The sequence below is a fragment of the Lissotriton vulgaris genome, chromosome 5 (assembly GCF_964263255.1).
Source record: "Lissotriton vulgaris chromosome 5, aLisVul1.2, whole genome shotgun sequence".
Taxonomy (NCBI): Eukaryota; Metazoa; Chordata; class Amphibia; order Caudata; family Salamandridae; genus Lissotriton; species Lissotriton vulgaris.
Genome location: NC_141693.1, coordinates 1403810369 through 1403830371, shown reverse-complemented (window position 1 = coordinate 1403830371; position 20003 = coordinate 1403810369).

The following is a 20003-nucleotide window of genomic DNA, read 5'->3' as shown; positions in this document are numbered from 1 at the left end:
CATAGGAAAGAGAATGAAAAATCATTCCTTGGTCATGAAGATGATGGAGGGTATGCAGAACATTTTCCAAAGTGTTCCTTTGAGGTCAATGCATGGAGAGGAGCCAGCACATCTACATGCAGAACATCACAAAAGTTCACAGCCACCACCACCCTTGCACACTTCGCCCACTGCACATCCACCATCACCAACCAACCAGGCACCTCCTCCACCTGTACATCCACCATCACCCCCTGTTAAGGTACCTCCCCCACCTGTACAGGTAGATGCACTACACCAACCTGCACCTCAGAAACAACATCAGCAAACACACTTACAATGATCCTCACCTCCACATTTGCAAAATCGCAAGCAAGATCCCTCATGATCACTGTAAAATGTTATCCACAACATGTGACAATAAAAAAAAGTATTCCTCACAAGTTAAGACTAAGTTGCATGTTATGTGTTGATGGTCAATTGCTTACCCTTGTGGTAGCCTATAGTTGTGCCGATGAATGTGTGTGAGTGAGACATGTAAAAGCGTTAGACCATCTGTGTAACAAGCTATCATGTGCAAAGCAATTAACTGCTCCCAAAGTAGATTTCAATACTTTGAATACAGCATTTATAATGAAGAAAACAAGATAGAGATAGTTTGAACCAAAATATAGCTTATGTATAATTAAGGAACCTTGTTTTCCGTTTTTATTGGTTTTTACAGATAAATACAGACCAAAGACCATTTATTTTCTTATCTAAATGTGGAAATATACCTGTTTTAGCTTTATTTTTTTCACAAAAGATAAATATGGATAAATACAGATGGCGATGTCAAAAAAATTAATACAAAAAAAACGGGAGCCCTATGTATAATTTAATGCAAATGTAATTCCAAAAACAATGTGTTGGGAAGGGAGAAAGTAAATCAAATAGTGTTCTTCACTCTGAATGGACAAGGGGACTTGGAGGGGTAGGGCAAAATAAATAAAACACGTCAGGAGCATTGGGGAACCAGTCTATAAACAATGGGGAAAGAAAATGTCCAAGTCCAAATTATTGTCCAGTCAGTTAAGTGTCTTGCAGGTCATCCTCTTTTTGCATGATGTGGAGATCATCCACATCAGATGCAGGCTCCTGGCTGGCTGGTGCAGGATCAGACACCATACGGAGTTGGGACACATGAGTGGTATTGGGGAAACTGTATGGGACAGCGTACATATTGAGGGTGGTTTGGGAGGAAAACTAGGCAAGAGCAATGGCAGACAAAATGGCTGCACCCAAGGAAGTGATACTTGCATTGAGGGTGAATGGATCTTGCATATTTCTCTCGGAAAGCTGCGCAGTTAATCACAGAGCTGTAGTAGGATCTGAGAGGACATATCTGTCTGCCCCTCATGTGACCCCATCACTTCCTGGGATACAGCCAATACAGGGAGTAGTTTGGGTCTCACATGAGGGGTGTGGTGTGTCATGGTCACAGCTTTCTTGCTGGTCTTCCAGGCATCCACTTGAAGGGCGACTAGTTACAGTAGATGCAGGTGGAGGCCCTGATGGAATAGGGGCCTCTAGAGTCAGAGTGGTTTAGTGTCAGGCCCAGGTGGTGATCAGGCCTGCACTAGGACACCTCAGCAAACAAAGGGTTTTGACTGCCAGTGTGAGAGTCAATTTCCCCCCACCCACTGCCAGAGGTGTTACGTTCAGCATCCCCCATAATGTTCTCAGCCTCCACCTGTGGCGCTTGTTGTAAGTTCTGCCTCGGGCGGGCACCTTCCCCTTTCCCTTCTGATGTTGTTGGTCCCTCCTCCTCTTCCTCCTCTTCAGTGCTGGAAAGAGGTTATGGCTGCCATCACCCAAGGTTATCCTGCTCTTCTCTTGGTCCTGTTCTTCTTGGTCGTGGCAAGCTGAACCCACTAAAAAAGAAGAAAAAAGATTATGTAGTTGTTGTAAAACGTCAGAACAACCCACATAACTATATGAAGCAAGTGCAGACTTTGTTCGCCTTTGATATCACTATCCAATTACAAGTGACTTGGAACCTAAAGTATGTATATGTTCACTGCAGTATCCTGATTTGACTCACGTATTGACATCTTTTTTGAATTTGGGAAGGTATACACATTTAGACCAACCCTCAACTTCAGTATTCTTGTAATCGGTCTTTCCTGTCATTGCTACATCGTCATCTTTTAATGCCAGTCTGAAAAAAGGAGATGAGGGACAGTCAGGATGGATATATGCACACCTAAGGTGACCTTTGTCCCTGCTGCAGGGCCGGTCGCTCCACACACCGCACGGCTCCCCCGTGAGTGCCAGGACCCCTGACCCCTCCGCTGCTGCCTCGCTACAGCTGAGTGCCAGGATTGTTGTAGCGTCTTGACTTGTGCCTGTTTCTCTGTTGTGCCTTAGCTTGTGCCCCTGTAGTTTTTGTCCAGTCTGCTGTTTTCTTGTCCTGCTGTGACCCTGTAATTTTGCCGTCCCCGTGATTATTTCCTGCCGCTTCTCCCCCTCCCCGCCGCTGCTCCCCTGCGGCCCTGCCCCCTTTTTCTTTTCTATATCCCGCCCATTGGCCACCCCGCTCCCGCCTCCCAGCTGCTCCTCCCTCCCATTTCGCCATTTATGGAGGTCGCTGCACGGAAGCGCAGCGGACGTGCGCAGAGGGCGTGTCGATTGTGCGCCAAAGGCGCGCCAAAGCCAAGCCCGTCTCGGCCCGTCCGCGCCTGGACCGCGCCCAGCACCAGAACCCCTGGTCCTCGTCGATGCCAACGCACACGACAGACCTACGACACCGCCACCCTCCACGCACTCAACGCCGGCCGAAACCCCGCCTGTTACCGAGCCACCCCAAAACGCTACCATGGACCCTTCACCTGCCAAGCCTGCAAATTCACCTGCCTCCGGACCGGCACGGTGCCCGACAAGCCAGGCACCAACAACAACCACCTCAAGTGCATCCTGCTCAACACCCGCTCCGTCCACAGACACGCCGTCGAACTCTGGAACCTGCTCGACACAACGTCACCAGACGTCGCCTTCCTCACAGAAACCTGGATGAACGCCTCCTCAGTGCCTGACATTGCCATAGCCATCCCGGACGGATACAAGATCATCCGGAAAGACCACGTCAACCAGACTGGTGTAGGCATCGCCATCGTACACAAAAACACCATCCGCATCAGGACCAACCCCGACGACACCTTCACCGCCGCCGAACACCTCCACTTCCAGATACACAGCGACCCCAAGACCCCCCTCAGAGGCACCCTCATTTACAGACCCCCGGGACCACGCACCCAATTCAGCGAAGACATCGTCGACTTCATCAGCCTGCACGCCCTCCCCTCCACCGACTGCATCCTCCTAGGGGACCTCAACTTCCACCATGAGAACAACAAGGACCGCAACTCCGTCACCCTGCTGGAAACCTCGCTAACCTCGGACTCAAGCAACTGCTGAACACCCCCACCCACTACGCCGGCCACACGCTGGACCCCGTCTTCTCCTCCAGCAAGCACATCTCCTTCAGCCACTCCACCGGACTCCATTGGACTGACCACAGCTGCATCCACTTCAGCTTCAGAAAAACCACGACCCACCACCACCCGCAACAGGGTCCTTGCAGGAGCTGGAACAAGATCACTGCCGAGCAGCTCACCACCTCCTTCTGCCACAACCCTCCCGCCAGCACAACGGACCCCAACGAAGCAGCTAGCAACCTCACACAGTGGCTCACCAACTGCGCAGATGACCTCGCACCACTGAAGGACCCTCCCAGCAGACCCGGCAGCAAGAAAGCCCCTGGTTCACCGACGAACTCAAGACCTTCAAGAAGAACTGCCGCACCCTGGAGAAAGCCTGGCGCCACGACCAGACCACGGACAACATGACGGCCCTCAAGCACGCCACCCACAAACACCACCAGCTGATCCGCACCACCAAGAAGACAGCATTCAAAGAACGACTGGACAACAGCGCCCACAACAGCAAGGAACTCTTCAGCATCGTCAAAGAGTTCTCCAACCCCAGCGCCGGAAACAACGACATCACTCCCTCGCAAGACCTCTAGGTCTCACTGGCCTCGTTCTTCCACCACAAGATCACCGATATACACAACAGCTTCAGCGCACCAACCGAGCACCCAACCACCGAACCAACGCCCCCCACCACCACCCTCTGCGCCTGGACCCCGATCAGCACGGAAGATACCACCCGCACAATGAACACCATCCACTCCGGATCACCAACCGACTCCTGCCCCCACCACGTCTTCAACAAGGCCGACTCCATCATCGCACCACAACTCCGGGACATCATCAACACCTCCTTCAACACCGCCACCTTCCCGGAGACCTGGAAGCACACCAAGCTCAGCGCCCTCCTGAAGAAACCAACAGCGGACCCCACCGACCTCAAGAACTACCGCCCCATCTCGCCACTCCCTTTTCCTGCCAAAGTCATCGAAAAGACCGTCAACAGACAGCTTGCCGCCTTCCTTGAGACAAACGGATCCCTCGACCCTTCGCAGTCCGGCTTCCGATCCAACCACAATACCGAGACCGCCCTCATTGCAGCCACTGACGACATCAGATCCCTGCTCGACAACGGGGAAACAGCGGCCCTCATCCTCCTGGACCTCTCTGCAGCGTTCGACACTGTCTGCCACCGCACCCTAGTACAGCGCCTCAGCAACATCAGAATCCGAGAGAAGGCACTGGAGTGGATCACCTCGTTCCTCGCCAGAAGAACCCAGAGAGTCCGCCTCCCCCGTTCAGATCCGAGGCCACCGAAGTCATCTGCGGCGTACCACAAGGGTCATCACTCAGCCCAACCCTCTTCAACGTCTACATGAGCCCCCTTGCAGCCATCGCACGCAAACACAACCTCAACATCATCTCCTACGCTGACGACACCCAGCAGATCTTCTCCCTTACCAACGACCCCGCCACATCCAGAACCAGCCTACATGAAGGGATGAAAGACGTCGCCGAATGGATGAAGAACAGCCGCCTGAAACTGAACTCAGACAAGACGGAAGTCCTCATCCTAGGATCATCACCCTCCACCTGGGATGACTCCTGGTGGCCCCCTGCCCTGGGCATCACCCCCAAACCAACGGACCATGCACGCAAACTGGGCTTCATCCTGGACTCCTCCCTCTCGATGACCAGACAAGTCAACACCGTCTCGTCATCATGCTTCAACACCCTGCGCATGCTCCGTAAGAACTTCCGATGGATCCCCACCGAAACCAGGAAGACGGTCACCCAGGCACTTGTCACCAGCCGACTGGACTACGGGAACACCCTCTACACCGGAACCACAGCCAAACTTCAGAAAAGACTCCAGCACATCCAGAACGCCTCCGCACAACTCGTCCTGGACATCCCCCAACACAGCCACATCTCCGGCCACCTGAGAGACCTGCACTGGCTCCCCGTCAGCAAGAGGATCACGTTCAGGCTCCTCTCACACGCACACAAGGCACTCCATGACCTGGGCCCCAAGTACCTCAACAACCACCTGACCTTCTACACACCCACCCGCCAGCTACGATCGACCAGCCTCGCCCTCGCCGCCGTACCACGCATCCGCAAAGCCACCGCCGGGGGAAGATCCTTCTCCTACCTGGCAGCCAACACATGGAACTCCCTCCCGATCCACCTCCAGCTGACCAAGGATCATCTCTCCTTCAGGAAGCTCCTCAAGACCTGGCTCTTCGAGCAGTAGCGGACCCCTCCCCTCCAGCACCTTGAGACCCTTCCGGGTGAGTAGCGCGCTATACAAATGCCCATTGATTGGTTCTGGGATGCTCTTGTGATATGTAGTCTCAGCAGTTTTACACTGATTAACAAATGTTATCTGTGGTGTACCGTTATATGGATCTCAAAGTTAGTTTTTACTCCATGGCACATAATAATCTGTCTTATTCTCAAACCAAACACACAAAAGGCATGCAAGGTTCAGCAACCAATACCCAAAGGCCTCTCATCCACACATTGGATAGTGTCTGTGCCATTTGCATTCAATGCACACAGCAGTTATAAGGCCCTTGATTCACCAGTAATGGTACTGCCAGTGCTGTGTTTCATTCAGAATGTAAGTGTGAGGGTAATTTTCCCATGTGAGTTCCAAGCACTACACGTCCCAGAATACACTCTGGTCTGTGCATTCCATCTGCTACAAGGAGGCTTTGGCCTTATCATGACTGCCGCATTTGCACAGATATGTGAAAGGAAACATGGGACACCAGATGGTACAGCGCTGTCATCCTTCACATCATGCTATCAGAGACATATTGCAGTTAATGCGCTTACCAGGTGTATATGTTATCTGTTTTTTTGTAGCACCGAAGAAGTCTCGAGAAACGAACGAAACGCATTGGCTACATTGGCTGACCATTTTTGTACTAATTGAATAAAGAATTTTGCAACTAGCAACGCGCCTCCATACATTTGATTGGTATCTGTGCGATGTGGACATTAACCACTTTGAACAAATAGTTTTGTACTTGAAATTTGTATTTGTAAATGCTGCCTTAATCAAGACATATAGCCCGAGAAAATTAATGACAGTGAGTGCATACGCTTGTTGATCATTTCCATTTATGGGGGATTAAGAGGCTGTTGCCCCCTGCCAGGAACTAACCCCTGCCACGCCATCCACAGAGTTCCTGCATTGTTTTCAACACCCATATGGTGTGAATATCAATCATATTGCAGTGTCCCTACAATAAGTACTTTGACCAATGTTTGTTTTTTCTTTAATGTATTTGCTTTTGCCAACGTTTATTCTTTTTGTATCGACCTTGCCAATGCTTGTTAGATATCTGAGGATCAGGGGGCACAGGGGCAGCTGCTTGCAGTTGGTTTAACATGTGAGCTGGAACTGTACTGAGCACAACCCAGGATCTTGGCTATAAATAGTATTGATCTGCAGACACCTGTTGCTTGGCTTTCTGTTTCTTGTCACAGGCTTTCCAAGGAGCCCCAAGTCATCAGAGCCTCAGCTGAAGAGAAGGATTTCACCTTGTGGCCTCTGCCAGCAGAAATTCTCCCTGTCTTTGAGCAGGCTCAGGACTGAGATAAGAACATTTCTGGACTCATTTTAAAAGCGCTTCAGAGCCAAGCTTTAAATTGAAGCTTTACATTTTTTTGTTATTGTTGTAAATGCTCATTAGTGCTATTTAAGTGAAGAACTTGGCTTTTAACCTAATGGTACTGCTTTTGAATGCAATTTGGAAAACTGTTTGATATTGTTGCACATGTGTTTGATTGTAAAATGGGCAACAATTCTTCCTGGTGATTTTGAAGCTTTCTGATGTTTTCTGGTTGTGTTTGGACTACAACTCACCTTGTATTTTGAAATTGACAGATTTTGGCTGTGCACTTCTTTGGCAGTAGTAAGGGGACATTTGATAACATTGTAAAGCGCCAAGGAAAGTGCGCCTTTTCTGATATTGTTGTGCGCAATTGCATTTTAGTGCACCATTCTTAAAGTTGCTGAATATTTTGGACAGCATTTTAAGGCACAGTTGCTTATTGTGTTTTAAAACAGCCTTGGATTAAACTCTGAAAATATATTTGGAAATGTCTTCGGAAAAGTCTTAGGCATAATCAGGTGAGATCATAAGGTATTACAAAAGAACAAATAAACTATGTGAATTCATAACATAGAATACACAGTCTAATACAAATTCCTGTTTTATATTCATAGAAACCTGTAAATACATTTCTTAAATGCTTATTGAGAGACAAACTGTTTGAAGCGCCATCACGCCTAAAAGGTAATCAGAAGTAGTAGAAGACATGATGTTGGTATTGCTAGTAGTCTAAAGAGTTTTTAGGGCATTCTGTGCTTATCTACCTCTGTATTTTTTAGGAAAAGTTACGAGTGGTTCGCTGTGTCAAATTCCAGAACCTGGCTGGCCCAGACGGCACACACCCTCTTCTTGGCAAAGCGTGAAGAATAGCAGTCTCTCTTTCTTGTCTCTCATCCCAAATCCCCTTCCTTCTTAGGGCACCTACCCAAAAGAGGCAGTTTTTTTGGTCAGAAGTACTGAGAGTTGTTCAGGGGGGTTTTGAGGAACTGTCATCGTCCCTGCAGACTGACCTGGTTTTCAGGTGAGTGGCTGGACTCACATATAACACCCCCTGATCGGAGCACCACTCTTTGTTATCATTCCCATAATGTGATAGGCGCAGTGTCTAAGGTCTAGGCCTCCCTTTGTAAATTGCCTAATGCACTTACCAGGTCTTTGCTGCCCCTCCAGTTGAGCATGGAGGTTTGGCCAGGCTGCCCTCAGGACTCTCCTGTACAGTAACAGGAGGCGGGCCAGTGCACATGAGGCTGGGAGGACTGGCCCAATATGTCCTGGGCCTTAAGCCGGGCCCAGTATTTCAGGTCCTACCAGCGCTTATGTCATGTCCTGCCCCATACTGCAGCACTCCGCAATGGTGGCCCAGATTTGTGGAGTGCTGCATAGCTCAGCTGGTACTTCACTCCCCCATACAGCTGAGGGTACTTATCTAGCAGCCCTTCAGCTAATTTGTCCAATTCCCTTTCGCTGAGAGGTCATGCCTTATTTTCAAGTCTATCAGCCATGTTAGGGTAACTTCGGTATCACTGAGCAGCAGGATGGCAGAGAATCTTATCTGGTGCTGCGGATGACTCAGAGTTAACATAAATTGACAACCAGTAACTTCCTGTTTTATATTTTCTGCCTAGCATTTCACGTGTCATTTCCTGTTTTTAATATTTTTCTGATTCTCCGTCACAAAGTCCGACCTTATTTAACATATAGGTGTCCGACTTGGCGAGGGTCATCAAGTCTCATGGTATGCATCTAACTACATACGCCGATGACACACAAATTGTAATAGAAACCCATAATGATGGACAAAAAGCAGCGGCAAATTTCCAAACTGCAATGCTCCCAATAAGTGCATGGATGGCAAACAATTGTCTCAAATTAAACTCCGAAAAAACAGAATTGATGATCTTTGGCAACTTCTCCCCCAGCTGGTCTCCATCCTGGGCCCATCCCCACTCCCTGTAACAAAAGTCAGAAACTTAGGCATCAGCTTTGATGATAAATTATCTTTTTTTCCAACAACGTTGTCTCCTCAGCCTTCCACAGGATCAAAATGATAAAGAAACTCCTGCCCTACCTTCCTTCAACTACCGGGAAAACTCTCATGAGCACACTAGTCATGTCTAAGGTAGACTATTGCAATGCCCTTTTTCTCAACGCTCTGGAAAGAGCACTCTTGAAACTACAAATGATTCAAAACACAGCAGCAAGGATCCTGACCAACACTCCCAAATTCAAACCTACATCCAATCTATTACGTCAACTCCACTGGCTGCCCAATCAGAAGCCGAACAACGTTCAAGGCCCTGTGTATCGCCTATAAAGCAGTAAACAATACAGGACCTGAATTCCTAAATAAATATCATGCCCCTACAAGCCAACCAGACCCCTGCGCTCCTCAGCAGCAAACCTGATGAATGTCCCCAAAACAAAAAAATCTTCCTTGGGCTGCAGAAGATTCACAGTCGCCACTGCCAGACTGGGGAACACACTCCCCATTCACATCAAAAATGTCCCCTCTCTTATGGCTTCTGTAAACAACTCAAAACCTGTTTTTTCAACCAATAATTGCCCAGCTTTGACTCTGTCCTATTATCTCCCGTGCACAGCGCCGAGACGCCTCAGGGTATTTGCGCGCTCAATAAATCGCATAATCAAAATACATCACATCCCAGCACAGTTTGCCCCTTTACATTATAGTACTTGCAGCAACCTTCAGAGTTTTCTGTAGTGTTACCAAAGTCATGGGAAGCAGTGCTGTGTAGCCCTAGACATATAGGGCCTGATTCACAAAGTAGCTCATAATCATGGTTTACGGTGGGGAGCCCTCAGTCATGGGGAATCATTGCAATTGGGAGCAATTCTTCCACTGTGAGAATGCGGAACCGCTTTGGGAAACTGGGCCATACATGTGTTCCTGGATTTCATCCTTCATCTGTAGGCAGCAGCACTTCAGAATCTCTTTCATCAGCGGGAGGTGCAGTCAGCAATGATATTTTAATTTGGAGTTGTCCAAACCTCCAAGCACGAATATCTCCCTTCCAGCTACACTGTTGCACCCATCTCCATCAACATGGCTGCAGGACCTGAGGACAAGGTCGCCATGCAATCTGTGATACTGATATTAGCATATTAGCTGAGTGGTTGCAGGATTGATACGCTCTTTATTATGTGTGGCTGGAAGAACTGATGAGTTCTCCAGCACTCAACAAGTTATGGGGTCAATTAACCGCTTGCTGCAGGGTAGTGTGTCTTTTTACATGCAATGGGCATAAATGTCCCATGAACGGATGGTGTGTATGTTAGTAAATTACACACTCTGACAGTGGCAGGTACTGTATGTCATACTTTGCACATTTAACCTGTTGTTAAACATATTCATAGGCGTACAGTAAACCTGTGTGTGATGCAGTCAGCATTACACACTATCCAATTTGCCTAGCAATTTGTATATTGGGCCAGTAGTTGTTTGTCGGAATCATGAGAAAAACCGATACTTTTCACACAGTCCTACCAGATTATCCAGATCCAATCATTTCTAGCAGATTCTGAATTTGTTTTCACAATGAGTTTCAGAAGTTGTAGTCTTTTACATTCCATAGTGAGGCAGGAATATTTTTCCAAGTTTCCACACATTTTTGAACCAGGCTATCAGTTGCACTTCACATGTGGCGATGACAAACATGAGAGCAATGAACTTGGACTGTCCATGTAATCACACAGGTCCACTCGAATCATTCTGTACATAAAACATACATCTGGCCACTCTGACACATGAGTTGCAGCACACACACATACCAGGTTCCTGATTCAGAAGCGGCATCTGCCCTTGTGGGGGAGGCACCCCAGTTGTGGTAGACCCTCTACATGAGGGCCAGGATCACTGCAATGAGAACACATACTACCTACTAGACCCTGCATACTTAGACTCCCCCTCAATTGCAGCACTTCTGCACCGATAGCATAGTCAGTACCCCATTATCAAATGGTCCAGGGAGGTCTCACACATGCACAGACATTTCATCCCCTGAGGCAATGGAGTCCATAGAGACATTGCCAACACCAACTGCTGGCATGTGCACATGACATATTGCATGGGCATTTTGACTCTTGTCAACAGGTGTTGTTTACAGATATTGAGTGTGCCTTCCAAAGGAGTCTCAGGATGGAATTGATGAACATAGTGATAAATGTCCAACTATGAGAACTGACAACAAGCTGCAAACCACATGGAGCCCATAACACAACAGGTTGTCCGGTTGAAAAAGGTGTTTACCAGCTGGTCACGGACCCGCATCCCCTGCCCTCTGTCCTGGGAAATGGCTGGTTGCCCGGATTCAGACCTACCTGAAAGTCCAGAGGTATGTGTAAGCCATGATTTAAAGTGATGGTGTGCAAGGCAGGGGGGTACAGCAGCAACACCCCGTACGTTCAAGACATCTGAATCACTACTTCAGAAGACCAAATGTGCGCTCTTTGATGGCTTGAATATGTATGTGTGCCATATTGTATCTAAGCTGAGGTACAGTGGCTGCATGTCTGTATGGTATGAGGAGTTAAGGGGAAAGTGCATCTCCAGCATCAACTGGGGAGAGAAATTAGGGAACTTGTTTAATTTCCATCTTGCATCTGTAGAGTACATAATATATTCCATGGTACATTGAGTGTCTGTTGAAGCAGTGTATGTGACAAGAGGATTTTTGTTATAAAACGGTTGTTTATCTGACATAGCATTTACACATGACATTTATACATGCTTGTTACTTACCCTGTAACAGCATGTTGCTAAAATCCCCCCTGCAATCTGCCGGGCAAGAGGTGACCTGCGAAATACAAAGCTGTCATGAGTACTGCATGGGAACACTGCATGCACATTAGTGAATCTACCACTAACATCAGACACTACCAACCATGTCTCTTGCAGATGATGTGTGCAATGTGGTGAATTGGCTGGAGAGCCACATGGGTACACTCAGCACACATGTGAAGTGGGAAAGAGGTAAAAATCCCTACAGTGGCGGAGGAGCGTCACCTCACTGCCAGGAGTAGCACAGAAAGGAAAAAATAAAATGATAATACCAGAATGTAATTATCATAGTATTTGCCCTCCTGCTGCGGCAGTGCGTGGGGGGCAGAGCTGCAGGGGAAGAGTGGTAGACACTCCTGTGTGCAACGACTGGTCGGCCCTCTCAAGCCACTCAAAACAGTCATGCATACTCCCCTGTTCTACATGCAGACTGCACTACAGCCTGCATGGAGAACATGCCCACCCCTACAGCCCCTGCGCTCAGACCAATCACAACGCTCCATTGGAGAGTTGTGAATGGCTTTGGGGTGGGAGCCTGGCTTCCTGCTTTCTGTTCTGACCTGGAGTCAGACGCAAGTGAGCAAGAGAGAATATGCGGAACCCAGCAACAGCGGTAAAGTAGTTACATTTCTGTTTTAAAGCAGCAGCCCATGAGCCTCCACCCCCACCCCGCAGCCACCCCCACCTGCGAGCCTTTCAAGCCGCTTCTGGATCCCTAGCTACTCTTTTCTTCCTGTTCAGTGTCTGGGGCATTCTTATTTGGAGGTGAGCTCTGCTATTGATGCAGCTCAGTACCGGATGCAAGCATTGGGACTGGCTCGCCTTAGAGATACCAACAAGGTCACTGGAGATCCTTTGGAATGAACCTGTATCAAAAAAATGGAGAGCTGCAGGGAACTTGACATAGGTTGGGATGGTGTGGAGCGACAGATCACAATGTTAAGTTCCTGCTTCTACTCACAAACTATCCCCGAGATGGCATCTGGGGGGACGGTATCTGGCCCTGCCATCTTGGCTAGACATCCCGAATAGGTTTATCCTATGTCTGAAACTCCTCTCTACTTTCCTCCTCCTCCTTAAATCTTCCTGTTGCATGGTAAGTGGAGTTCAACAAGCACATTCAGAGGGATGCTGAAAAGTCTGAAAGGTTTGGTGTAGCAGCTCTGCTTTCATTTTTGCTGCAGGGCTGGAATCGCTGTTGGGTTGAGGAACAAGGCAAAGATTTGAGGGTAAAAGACAAAAGCCACTTTGGCTGCCAGCTTGCCTTTTACAACAGTCGAATTGAATTGAATGGCATTGATGCCTGTACAAATATTAATAGTCCTGGATATACGATGTCAACAGTTGATGAGAGCTGCTCATGCAGATTCAAGACAATACAATGATGGTTGTGGTTGGCAAGGTGACAGAAGGTCAGAGACGTTGGCTCACTCTCATAAATGTAGTTGTACAATGATTTAATTAGTTATCATGAGTCAGTAAATGGAATTACTGTTAGGGTCAGTGTATCACTCTGAGCTGATTCATCAGCTTCATGATTTATAGGATGGTGTCATTCTAGGTGCAGAGCTGACATGTCATGCAATTGTCAGTTTCTGAACTGAATAAAATCATAATGTTCATTGTTAGTGGAATTCCATTCGAGGGGTTTGAGAAAGCTGGATTTGAAATAAAGTAATACATATATTTTATTAAAGCTAGCTGCTGGCGTTTCTCTATTGGTTTAAAACTGTTTCGTGGACATTGCAGCAAATAAAAAATATTTGTACACGACTTAAAGGAATTGCTTGTTCGAATTACATTATAATTTAGTCCCGAAGGGTTCGGCACTGTATATTCAATCTCTTTGTATGATTTCAAGGAAAACAAATATATTTAGTTATATCATTACGCAAATGTGGATATAAAGATATTTCTGTCTTGAAGAAAGGAGATCCTGTATCTCCAAAATGAAGCTGTTTATTGTCTACTTAGAAAAGAAGGACAATATGGAGTCGACATAAAACGCAGGGGCATATTACCAAGCAATAGCGATAATTATCGCTAGTGCTTGGTTAGAGACAAATATTTATCGCTGACCATCGCAAATGCGATAAAAAACGGCCGCAATGCATGAATATCGCTGAAAAGTCAGCGATATTCATGCATTACCGAGCTAATGCTCTGAGCCATGTTATCCACCTCCCATTGGATAACATGGCTAAGAACTGCTCAGGGCAGGTGTTAGCTTTTGGAGATATTCACGCTTAGCGCGAATATCGCCAAAAGTTGGTAATAGGAGACAGCGATGTTAGCGACTGTTTCCAGTTGCTAACATCTTGGCACGCCCACTTTGCATGTCATTAGTGATAAATTTCTCTGACATGCAAAGTGGGGCCCAAGATGGTCGCTATCTCCTACTAGCTGTCGCTAACTGGTGTTAGCGACAGCTAGGTAATAGGGTGAAAATGTTATCTCCGCTTTCTTGGCTTTTAAAGCCAAAAAAGCGGAGATAAACCCCCTTGATAATATGCCCCACAGTTCTTGTATCTCTTGCTGTTAAGTGAATTACTCTGTTTATAGCTTGCCAAAAAAATGAAATACCTTTATTATTTATTGTGTCTGCATTTACACTGGGGTGACATTCCGAATTCAGATTACCTTTAAAGATGTCACGAACTTGATATGATTTGTACACGGTCAATAATGCAATTGTGTTAGGTATGAATTTAGCTGGCAAGTGGGAGTCTTGTAGCTGTTTGATGAAAATTATTTAAATTACAGTAATTCTTGCTCCTCTTTCAACAGGCTTTTCTGCAGGAGATAGCATAGTAAGGTGAATATAGAAATTGTAATTTTGGGTCAATAGAGTATGTAACCCACGATTATGTTGAGCAAAAAAACAAATCAGAGAACATTACATATGCCGTGATAGAATGAGGATTTTCCAAGGGTTTTTCGTAGGGAAAACCTAAGATTTTTTTTTTAAAGAGGGATATTGTATATTTCTTACTACTAAACAACATTTAGCTGCAGTTAAAATCAATTATAACATTGAATTCTATTAGATTGAAGGTCCCTGCATCAAATCTATTACCTCTTTTCTATGCATTGAAATGAACAAAAAGGAGTTAAACACTCAATGCCTGAAATAGAGTGATCAAGCTAGTTGTACAAGACTAGATAACATGTTGCAAGCAGTTTGCTGAGCTGGGAAAAGAAACGTTTTTTTGTATGTCAGGACAATAAATACCACAAATCAAAAAGGGTATCGAAATCCTCTGGTTGAACAAATCCTCCAGTTGAGCAAAACAATCCAGATGTCAAGATGAGCAGCAGGCAGATGATAGCTGCACAGGACACAACATCAAGTTATTTTTACCTGTGTCTTTTGCCAATTAGTCCAATCCTATACAAAAAATCTCAAAAAAGGAATTTGGTAGGGTCATTGGAAAGTGGAGAAGGATAACCACATTTCATTAAAAGCGCTAGCAAAACCAGACCAACTGTGACCTTCTTGAATGTATTGCTGTGTGGACACAATATTAATTTCTGATACCAGAAGAGTGCTCTCAAACTTCTCACCATCTGACAAAGTCATTAAATGCCTGTTTGGAGTCAGCTTGGGCTAGTTAAGAGTGATCAGGTTGTAGTAAAGACCTTTGGATATAAGAGAACTGAGTCAAAAGTAGGGTGATGGCAAGGGTAGTCTTCTGCCACATCCATCAGAGAGATAAAGAAGACTTGGAAGTTCCAAGTCAGAAAGCCTAGGAAAATCTATGTCTGGAAACACCTTTTGTTAAGGAGGACCCCTATAAGGAGAAACGGGGAAAAGGTTTAGCTTGCAAGTCTTTCCAGTCCTCTAGGAAAGCGTTTGCAGCCCATGTGCTCAGGTCCAAGTGTTGGCTTACACACACCAGTGTCAACTTCCAGATGCGGAACACCTAATGGTCCAGCATCAATTGCCTAAATCCTTCAATTGCTGGAGTACCAACGAATAACTGAGTTGCTGGGGCCTGTGCAGTATTCAGTGACAATAATGGCAATAATGGGAACTCTCTTCAGGTAGTGATTTAATAAGTGTCTTTGTAAGGCCAGGAGCAAAAAGTTAGCTGTGGAACTTCTGATTCTCATAGCTGCCAAGTTTCAGATTGCTTAGGTGTGGCATTACCATGGTCTAAGCTTGATTATGTGTGACTTTCCATGATTTTTGTGTGGCACTTTGAGTGAAACCCAATTGTGATTAAAACCGTGCAGAAAAATCCCTGTAAATATAATAAATTACCCCTCTTGGTGCCATATGATGTGCTAGGAGTAAGTTTTAATTTTTGCTTTAATGTTCTAATCTATTTGCACTGATGGACTGCTGCTTACTGGTGGAAGTAATTAACGCTGGGCAAAGCACTATCCTACGCTCGTGTAGATTGTTCAGCGGTAATCATTTGCTTGCTAGGGGTCCTCAAAATCAAGTTCGCGCCCGCGAGCAAGCAGAATGACATCCCGGTGAGACTTTTTCCTCATTCGCGATCAGCAACATCAAGTTGCTGATCTCGAGCGTGGGAAATAAACCTCCCGGCGAGATTCTCAAAGTGGGGAGGTCAGGTTTCTCATTGCGATTGGTCGTGTATGCTTGCGACCGCTCGTGATGAGAAATTACCAGTCCGCTTTGAGAAAGCTGCCGCTTGAGTAAAAATCTACTTGAGCGGCAGAAAACTACAGCTCGCATTGTGCAAGATGCCATTTTCAATGATTGCACAGTGCCGGATGCCTGTCCGCACTGTGCAATCATTGAAAACAGCAGTTCGCGTAGTGCTACGCGTAGCTCGCGTAGTGCAAAGTGCACTTCGCGTAGCTAAGCGTAGCGCTACTTCGTGAACTACGCCCAGGGTTAGAAATGATCTCTCTCATCTAATCTTGAGATTTGAAAGGAGAAACAATAGTGAAGAAATACATGTTGCTTAATTTGGTGTCCAGTGGCAGATCTTGAAGCATGTTGTAGGCAGACTTACACTCTAATCTACTGGGGACTATAGGCCAGAAGTACTAATAATACACTTGGTAAAAGGTGTCATCATTTGAGCACTGACTTTAACCAAATGCAATCAAGTTTTTCAAACCGACCTCTGAACTAATAGGTCAGTTCACAAAATACCTAATTGTAGTGGGTCACAATTCAACCAACTGCATTAAAATTAATAAAATACACTTCAAATTGCGACCCATTACAATTAGTTGCCATCACAGGGATGGTGTCCTGCTGATATCAACAGATCCCAATGTTTGATTGCTTTTAAATAAAGTAATCATTTTTTAATCAATCTCGTTTTCAGTATTTTTAAGGGGTGCCCTAAACATGCCCATTTCAAAAACCTCGTGAATCATTAAATGCACTTATAGCACTTAAAAATGGATTTTCGCATTTGCAAACCCTTTGCTTTACATAAGGTAGCATTTGAGATTTGCGGGATTCTGCTTATCCCTGCATCATCATTGTGGGATCCATGTAAGTCATTCTGCCCTGGACACCCTGGTGTGTCTAGCTTCAGAAATGTCTGGATTTAGTAGGGTTCCCTGTTTGTCAGCTGGCCCAAGCAAAATAGTGCAACTATTCAGAATTGGCATGAGAGAGAACATTGGGATTTACCTCCACTTTGCCTGCCCATAAGTCAATCTACACTCAAAAGAGTCAACTTTCCTCTTGATTGACATAGTGATGGGAATGCTTTAGGCCCCAGGAGGGCGGAAAGACTGTAGGGGCCTTAAGGGGGGGGGATAGACCCCACACATGGATGGCCCATCCTGATCCCATATTTTTATTCTTAAAAAAAATATTCTTGGTGTCTAGTTGCCTTTCTGCCCCAAGGGCAGATTGCTGGTAAACACCCCAATCTGCATAAAGACTGTGCGGCCCTCTTTTCAAAAACATTTTGTCTATAGTATCTAGAGGATTTTCTCTATCCCCAGGGGACAGTTTGCGGGTAACCCCCCTTAATTAGCCTCTGGGAAGAGCAGAAAGGCGATTGGACTGATTCTAGGGTGAGGGCAAGGCCCACTGCATGAGTGTCCATTGTTACCCTTGTGTGTATTGTGCTGCCAACCCCTACTTGAAAGAGAAAGACAACATAGAGGTATGACCTTACCAACCACCCCCAGGGCAACATCATGGAGGGCCACTGTAGCGCCCCACCCCAGACAGGGTACGTGCAAATGATCACACCACACACAGAGCTTGGTATTACACGTCTTTATTCCTCAGTGTGTACCCATTAACTGAACATTTTGCATTATGAATTCTATTACCCACACTCATGCACTTTCATCACTGTTCTACGGAGTCTGTCAGGAACCAAAAAAATCCTGTCATCTCTAACTCACAAGACATCACTTCTCCCTATTTGTTAAAAAAAAGTACCAATAATACATATACACATTACAAATCTTCACTAGGTTTTTTTGACGTTTGAATGAATCTCCCAGATCTGGTCCTCTGAGGCTGCGGCGATACGAGGGAAATGTCCTTGACTGGCATTGGTAACAGAAACATCAGTACTTTGGGCTCTCTGGATTCTTAGGTGGACGAATATCACTCCTGACATCTGGAGTTCGTGAAGGACGAGGCAGGCGCTTGAAATTCCAAGAATCTCGCTTAATCGACTACTCAGGATGGTGAGCAGTCACCATGTGTCCTTTACTGGTCACAACCAAGTTGCGTGTCATTGGCCTAGAGGTGATACTTGATTCCCACATGCTTAAGAATAAGGGTGAGGGGTTCCATAAAGAGGTTGAAAAGAGAGGGAGAGAGAATAGAGCCCTGGGGGACACCCAGCGACAGAGGCACTGGTTTGGAAAGGCAGTCGTGAATTTTGAATTGCTGGGTTCTGTGCTGGAAAAAGGAGGAGAACCATTTGAAAACTGAACCGTTGACGCCAAAAGGATCTTTAAGGGTGTTAAGTCAAGTAGTGTGGTTCAAGGTATCGAAAGCAGAAGAGAGATCAAGGAGAATGAGATGGGAAGACTCACCCTTGTCGAGGAAATGATGGATGTCGTCAATTATATTGCGCATGGCGGTTTCCGTACTACAGCCCTTTCTGAAACCTGATTGCAAAGAGTCCAACAAATTGAATTTGTTGATGTGTGTGTCTAATTGGCACAGGGCACATTTTTCAAGGGCTTTAGAGAGAAGATAAACGTTAGAGATAGGCCGAAGAATATTTAGGTCATTAGGGTTGGCAGCAGGATTGTTGAGGAGGGGAGTGATTTGTCCAAGTTGGAGGGAAACAGGTGCACATCCCGTGGCAAAGGAAGAGTTGATGATAAAGGTCCAGAAAGGGGCAATGATGTGTTTTAGATCTTGGAAAAGGTTGGCAGAAGGAGGGTCTCTGGAGTGAGAGGATGGTTTAAGTCTGGCAATAATGTTGAGGACTTCGTGCTCAGACACTGGTTGCAAGTGATGCCAGGAAGCATTGTTTTTTTTCTCAAGTTTGGTGGGGTTGGATTCAGGAAGAGAAATGACTTGACCCAGAGCTAAAGGGCCATGAGGAAGAGTTAAAAGGGCCGGAGAATTGGATGAAAAATCAAATGGGGGTAGAGAGCAGTGTGGAAGGGGAGTTAAGAATAAGGTGTGATCGATTTTGGAGATTTTTTCTGAGAAGTAGTTAGCAATCTCTTCACATCTTTCAATAGTGACCATAACCTTAGGGGGGGCTGGGATGGTTTGGTTTTTAATAATGCTGAATAGTTCCCTGGGTCTATTTTTAGCCCTATCCAGTTGTGAGCGGAAGAAGGCTGCTTTAGTATTAAGGAAATGCTTTTTGTAATTTAAACTTTCTGATCTGAGGAGGGCGATATTTGGAGGGGATGGGTTTTGTCTCCAAATGCGTTCAGTTGACCTAAGGGCGTGCCCCTCATTGTTGAGATCTGTATTAAACCAGGATTTGGAGGAGGTGTTTTTCTGAAGTTTAAGTTTGTCTGGAGCAATTTGGTCTAGGACAGCCGTGATGGATTTATTAAAGTGTTCAGTGAGGTCATAAGCATTTTGGGTCAGAGGAGGAAGTAGAATTGTGCTTTGACTTCAGTCTCAAGTTCGCCCAGGGGGATAAGATGGAAACTTCTAGTAAATTTTTTCTGTTTGATGATTTTTGGGGAGGG